The sequence below is a fragment of the Lycium ferocissimum genome, chromosome 4, assembly GCF_029784015.1.
Source record: "Lycium ferocissimum isolate CSIRO_LF1 chromosome 4, AGI_CSIRO_Lferr_CH_V1, whole genome shotgun sequence".
In the NCBI taxonomy this organism is placed as follows: Eukaryota; Viridiplantae; Streptophyta; class Magnoliopsida; order Solanales; family Solanaceae; genus Lycium; species Lycium ferocissimum.
Genome location: NC_081345.1, coordinates 13,868,839 through 13,874,551, shown reverse-complemented (window position 1 = coordinate 13,874,551; position 5,713 = coordinate 13,868,839).

The following is a 5,713-nucleotide window of genomic DNA, read 5'->3' as shown; positions in this document are numbered from 1 at the left end:
AATCACTGACAATGTATTATTCGAACCAAGGAACTCGTACTTCAAATGAGATAGGAGCTGCTTAAGCTCAAGCTTCGGTGGTTCAATGATCGAATGCTTTGCTGGAGGAGTTGTTCTATTCTCCAGATCAAGATTCAGCTTCTTTGGGTGGTAAGAATATGAACCAAACCTAACAAGCGAATTAATCGTCTCCACATATCCGGCCATGTCTTCAGCATCAAAGTTTACAAGAATACCAGACAGAGCTTCTCCCAAACTCTCTTCTTCCATCTTGAACTCCACAGCTTCATCCACAACATCAAACGAATCAATCACTAAAATGCTCTCATAAGCACTTGGTAACTTTATCCCCTTACTTGCCTGAAAAGTAACTTCCTCATCGTTGACTCGGAATTTGATTTCATTTTTCTCTGAGTCCATTAGAGCTCTTTCCGTAGCAAGGAAAGGTCTCCCCAGAATAATGGGAATGTCCCGATGAACAAGACACCAAGAATCACAAAATCGACGGCAACATAAATTTACCAACCCGCACAAGACATCATCAACCATGCCAACAAAAAGTTTTAACGGATCTATCACCTATCCGTAACCTCATAGTAGTCGGCCTTGGTATCCCAAAACCTGATTGCTTGTATATAGCTGTTGACACCTAATTTTCACCTCATAAAATGCGTATTCCGATTTTCAAATTTTTCGAGTCCAAGACAGAGTAAGGATGCCTTTTAAAAATTCTAAAAATTTAAAAATTCCGAGAAAATTACAAAAATTGACGTTTAATTATTATTCTGTGAAAATTGACAATTACAAGAAATTATGAGTTATTTATTTTCATAAATGTAAGTTAAAAAGAAAATGCGCATCCCGCTTTGTCTAAATTTGGGAAATTCAACAATTGAAATGACGTACGAATTACGCTTCATTTCTGATCGCATTTTTCGCCTCCTTAAAAAATTATCCTGAACTATATCAATATTAGGCTCGTTTTGAAAATAATTTTCTAAATTTGCGAGTTTTAAAATTTAAATTAGCCTAAAATAACTATTTTATTTAATTATGTATGTGTTTATATCACTTAGTTATTCTTTGATTTATATTAAGAGGGGGGGTTGAATTTAATTTTTAAAACTTTGGGGTGGTGGGGTGGGGGGGGGGGAACCTATTGAAATAAAAGGGGAGAAGTTTAACTAAATAAATTTCCCCCCCATCATTTTATCTTGTTTTCACCCGACTCCTCTTCTCCCTTTTGAGGAGGAATGGCGATGGCATTAGGGTTTGATCTCTGGGCTAATTAATGGCATCTCATGGCTATTGTACACCGGATTTTTGAGGGTTTCCACCCTCTATCATGTTTTCTTATGGTTGCCAGGGTTATTTTTGCATAATTCGTCTGTTTTGATCTTTGATTTTTACCCGACTAAGGCTGGGGATGTTGCTCGGGTCCTTCAAGTGTGTAGTAGCCATGGGTGAGGCCTTGAGCCTCTAGCCAATTTGTGAATTCGTTCTCTCATTAGAGGACGAACCCACAATCGGGTACTAGGTTTGGGGGTCTTTATCTGTTTGGGTACAATTTGTACCGTTAAAACGTCGCATTTTTGTTTTGTTATATGACTAGGTGTACTATTCCATTTTTTCGGCTGATTTATTAGAATTTTGGGTACAGTTTGTTGTATTATGTGATTTAGTGTTTAATTGTTATTGGATACAGTACGAATTAGGGCAAAATTGTGAGAAATCCAGTTGGCTTTTTCTAAATTTAAATTGGTGGAGTTTTGAAATTAGTGTAAGAATTGGGGGGAATTGGATTTTTTCCATTTCTATCCTTAAAACCCTATTTGAGTTGCTATAAGTAGAAGGTCATTTGGCCATTTGAAGGATCCTTTTTTTCTGGGAAAAAAAAGCTCCTAAGTTCTGAAAATATCAAAAGCTTTCTAGCCAATATACATGAAATATACCCTACACTATACAACCTAGATACTATAACATACTATTGTCTACTAAAAATACCAAAAACTATAGCATATACTATAATATACAAGAAGAATTTGAAAAGAAAAAAAAGTTCATCTCTTAAAGGGTTTTCAAGTGCTTGTTGAAGTGTTGATCCAACCCCCCTCATTTGATCTTTAGGTTTCCCTACAAAAAGGTAATATTACTATTTTAAGCCTATTTTATTCTGTTATTTTGGTTTATACTGTTATTTATGTTGTTTGAATCATAATGTGCTATTTGGTTTCTGGAACTATTTTGGTATATAGAATGTGATAATAGAGTTGTTTAGATGTATTTTACCATTGTTCAATAAGTGCTTTGAAGCCTTAAAATGTTTTTTTGATTGAAAGGGGACCTATTCTGTGTCTATGGTTACTGTTTCATTGGATTTTTCCTTTGATTTTGGGGTGCTCAATTTTGGTTCTGAGTCTTAAGGTATTTAATAAGTGATATCCTGGTGTTATTTGAAGGATGTGAGGTCTTGAAAAGTTTGAGACATGAATAGAAGGGTTTGCTTGTGTCCGGAGTCTACTGTTCCATTGATTTTATCTTACCTTAAGGTGTTTGGTGTGATCATTAGGCCTGCCATGTGATTTCTGTGAAGTTTAGTGATGTGTTAAAGATTATGGAGTTACTTTTTCTCTAATTTTTGTTATGTTGTCATGGTTTTATTGTGTTATGAAGACCTTTGGTCTTGATTGAGACTATTTTTGTACCTGAAGGGTGATCATCTTAGCTTAAAACTATTTTGGAGTTTAAAAGAAGAGTGGTTTTCTCTTCTACTTGTTACTTATGGTTAAAGTTGTCTTAAAATGGCATGAGATGTCTTGAAAATATTTGAGAGTCTTTAGGAAGAAGCTGGATAAAAATGGTTTTCAAAATGTTGGTAGGTTGTTGCCTGTGCTGCTTGTGTATTTCTGTGAATCTCTTGTTGGTTTTAAGACTAAGGGTGGGAACTTGATGTATCATTTTTTTTATCCTTTGAAGACTGTTGTAAACTTAAAAAATGATTTTAAAACCAAGAAATATGTCCTGTGTGATTCTGTGTTGTCTTGTCTATCTTGAACTAGAAGAAACCTAAAACTTTGCTTTTCATGTTCATGTTGAACCCATCTTCATAATCTGGGGTTGTTGCTCTTAATACTTGTCATATGAACTTGTAAAAATGGTTCCTTTTTTTTAACTGGTATGATGAAGACTTTTTTTTTCCCTAAAAGCTGTTTGTTTGAACTTTCGGGGGGTTTGGGAGAAACTTTTCTAGTTCCCAGAATCTTTTAAAATAGACTTTTTAAATTCCTTGTTCCCGACTTTGTGACTTTAAAATATTTGGAAGAGGAACTTATTGTTTTTTATGGCTACTATTTGTTTGACTTTTTTACCGTGATTTGCCTTTTGAACCCCCCGGGAGCCATTTGAAATCTAAAAAATTTACTTTTGAACTTGCCTAGTTGTATTATGAGATTGTTAAGTTAGATACTTGTTTACGAGTTGGTTAAAAGACTTGTAACTTGTCTTGTTAGTTTTTTTTTTTTTTTTTTTTTTTTTAAATGTTTAATGGCGAACATTGTGTGATTGTTGTTTCCTTTTTTTGGGGAAATTGTTGGAGGAAGAGGGAAAAGGGGGTGGGAGAGTTTGTTTTCTTGAATTAAATTTTTAAAAATATGGACCCGGGGGGCTAGAGTTGGTTTTTGACTTGCTTGTGACTTGTGGATCACCGTTCGTCTCATATTGGCTACTTGTTTGTAATGTTCAGTTGTTCTCCCCTTTCAACTTGTATTTGATATTTGATTGCTTTTGCCTTGCTTGGTTCTCTTTGCCTAATATGATCACATAACGGCCCCCGTGGGGGATTATAAACTAATACTAAAGTTGCTTTAAAGGATTGGGGCGGATACTTGTTTTTTTTGGGCATACCCCCTCCCCTCATTTCCCTTTCGTGGTGTTTGGGGGATTGCCCCAATGTATTCTTGTTCCCTATTTGTTTTGTGATACACCTCCCTCCTGTCATTTGCTTGTGTAGTCAAAGATTGCCTCATATGTATTCTCATTCCCTATTTGTTTTTTTTTGAAAACCCAACCATGATCGATACATTGTTTAAAGACCAAGGTAGTATTATGTCCCCTTTTTTAATATCTTTTAACTCCCGAACTACTAAGTGCTTTGTTTGAACCTCTCCCCTTTTACCATGTTTAGGCTTAACTTTTACTTAACGAACCCGATACTTATCCCTTGGGGGTTTGAACCGCTTAAAGCTAAACTAGCCTAAAAAATTTGAACCTTGTTTTTTGGGTTTTTGTAACCGCTTTGGGAGAAATATGGGTAAAAAAATGACCCCAGAAACCAATTTGCCTCAGTTAAAAAGGAACCCTTTTCCAGGCCAATCACCCCTTTTCTTACCCGGTGTTGTCCATTGATTCCCCTTTAAAACCAAGGGGAAACCCCCGGGTGTGGAAGTTTGATCACTTGGGGACATCACCTTTATCCCCGACCAAAACCCGATTGCCTGCATTTCCATTCCTATCTTGCTTTCTTGCTCCTACGCCATCTTGACACTTATATTACCATATAGCTTAAGTCACATTGTTTAGCCCCTGGGGATATCCGTAAACTTAGCTATTGTTTTCTTTTTCCCTCTAATTATTTGAGTCATTTTCCTTGAATTTTGTTCTTGGGAGGGCCCGAGGGTTTTTAGGAGTTAGGATTTTTTGATCCTTCATATTATGATCATTAATAGCATTACCAAAATTTTGGAGATTGTTTTCTTTAAAACCAATAAAATTTAGGACGTTTTAAAATTGAAGTGTTTGGAAGCTTTGGTGTATAGCCCTAGGAAAAATTTTTGGGTTAGAAAAGTGAAGTGTACATAAAGAAAGGGATGCGACTATTTTTGCTCTCCGGTGTATATTTGAGGATATCTTAAATACGGGTCTTACACTCAATTGGAAAAATTGGGGTTACACCTCGCATTTTAGCGATTTAAAAATTGGAAACAAGTTTAATGGTAGGAATTAAGGTTTCCCTTGGGTTCTACTTAGGGGAAAGATGGTTAAGGAAATATTGACGGAAAAAAGTTTGGGGGGTTTAAATTTTAAGTTTTATTTTTTTTGGGTTTATAAGTTGGTTATGAAATTTAGACGGGAAATATCAAAAGACTAAGGGCAAAAAGGAATTCGGGAAAAGGTTTCAGAATTATCAAAAAAGGGATTAAGAAAGGGGTTGGAATTAACACAAAAAAAAAGGACAAGCCGCCCAAACCCAAAAGGGGGGCCCGGGCCCGGCCTTGTTTGGCCTAAGCTTAATAAGTTGAGCAGGATATGGTCATGGACCCTTAATTAATATAAGGGGAAGACTTGGAGCTCTAGAATTTTCAAGACAAGGCAAAAAAGAAAAAAAAGAGCAAAAAAAGAAGAGAAAGAGAGGTTTCCCGAGCCTGGGGAATTACCCCCCCAAATCTTGGTCCCAAAATTATTTTCGTTTTTACACTAATTCAAGGCCCCTTTAAAAACTTGGTGCAATTGGTTTGGGAAAATTGAGTCTTGGTTTCTTCAATTCAACACTTAGGAGGAAGGTTTGGAGAAAAAAGGGAAGATTTTATTCCATTTATTTATGTTTTTTAAAGGGTTTTTTTGTGTTTGGAATAGTAGAGAGTAGAAATCATGAAAAAAATGGAAGCTTTCATGGTAGAAGTAAAAGCATGCATATGGCCGAATGTATAATATAGTT